Genomic DNA, 1,689 nt, shown 5'->3' with positions numbered 1-1,689 from the left:
AACATTGTCTTGCCGCGGGGTAATTAAGGAATCAGAGAGACCAAGAGGTGGAGGAGGAATTATTTAATTATTTAGGTGCACTGACCCAGTCGGATTAACATCCAAAGGACTGAGCCTCGAATAAAGAGTCAAGCTACCTTTTAAGCATTTTGTGGGGTGGGGGGAGATCTGTGCAGGGGGAAGCAAATTACAGAAGCGAGAAACAAAGACAGTTATTCAATTAAGACATGCATTACATTATTTCTTACTTTTCAAGGAACAACATGTTTTACGACTTGAGATTATTTGTCTAGTGACCTTGCAACTGCACAGCTAGAGAAACAGAGTCTTCACAATGCCTGGGAAAGGGAGAGATAAGGTCCACTAGCCACAGAAAAACAGGCAGTTAATTTTAAAGGACTCCAGCTCTTTCTCTTCTTCAGGGGGAATTGGGTTTTCTTACATACAACTGAGTTTTTGCTTACACATTCTTTAATTTCTTTTAATTCCTATTTCAGTCTGACTGAAAACAGAGGAGCTACCTGGTTGCACACATTACTGATTCCCACCCAATGTGTTTCTATGTTCTTTGAAAGACAATGTAATTGTGCCTTACTTGAATTAAATTGATGTGATATCCACAATCATCCCATAAAATATTCACTATCATTATCACTATCATTATAATCTGGCTCATAGGCCAGATTAAGATGGTCAAATAAGTTAGTTTGTTAAACCAATTTAAAACACATAGTCTTAGCTTTGTACAGTGGAAATATGGTAGCCAATGAGGTTTATCCTAGGTTACTGCTAATTGAAAACTTTTTCCAATACCCTGCCATGACAACTTGCAAGATAGTCAGCATTGCCAATTTTTGACAGTCACTATGGAGACTGATTTTTTTTAGAAAAAAGTGGGAAGCAAGGGGAAAGAGATGAGTAGGTGAATGCATTTAGATCAGGCAGGTGAAAGGACCACACTACTGTGGGTCACTCGATGTTCATATGTTCTGCCTCTCTCTCTGCCTTATCTGCCTTCTCCAAAGATGGCATAGTTACAAGAACCAGAGTGTAGGTAAGAATGTTCAGAGATGGAAGGTTCATGGTGCCAATCTATGCTTGCTCTATCAAAAAGACCGAGGTTGCTGGGTGCTGTGGCTCACACCTGTAATTCTAACACTTTGGAAGATTGAAGCAGGCAGAGTACTTGAGCCCAGGGGTTCAAGAACAGCCTGGGCAACATGGCAAGACCACGTCTCTACAAAAAACTTAAAAAAGATTAGCTGGGCATGAAGGCGCATGCCTGTAGTCCCAACTACCTGGGAGGATGAGGTGGGAGGATGACCTGAGACCTGGAGGTTGAGGCTGCAGTGAGCAGGCAATGAGTCATGATCGTGCCACTGCACTCCAGCCTGGACGACGAGCAAGATCCTGTCCCCAAACAATAAAAATAATAAAAAGATAGAGGTAAGTATGAGCTACACCTATAGCTCAGCAATGACCCAATGAGCAGCAGTATACATTTTAAGCACAAAACAAGTGGGTTAGAATGGATGATATCAATGGGTGGTCAATTTGAGGCAGACAAGACTGATCCATGCTTTATGAATATTTAAGGTTTATTTTGCTTTCCATCTCTGTTTACAAGTAACACTCTTGTTTGTTTTGTCCTTTTAACGTATGTTTAAGAAGTAAATGTCTATTCTATGT

The 1,689-nt window shown here is 40.7% G+C and overlaps 1 non-coding gene across 1 annotated transcript; it reads left to right on the top strand.

Annotated features, from left to right (window-relative positions):
* The first annotated feature begins 737 nt into the window (after positions 1 to 737).
* On the top strand, positions 738 to 873 carry LOC115832733. Its single transcript, XR_004028233.1, has one exon. It is a non-coding gene; the product is annotated as a U4 spliceosomal RNA (small nuclear RNA).
* The last annotated feature ends 816 nt before the right edge of the window (positions 874 to 1,689 follow it).

The sequence above is a fragment of the Nomascus leucogenys genome, chromosome 22a, assembly GCF_006542625.1.
Source record: "Nomascus leucogenys isolate Asia chromosome 22a, Asia_NLE_v1, whole genome shotgun sequence".
Classification (NCBI taxonomy): Eukaryota; Metazoa; Chordata; class Mammalia; order Primates; family Hylobatidae; genus Nomascus; species Nomascus leucogenys.
This window is presented reverse-complemented; position numbering and strand designations above follow the sequence as displayed.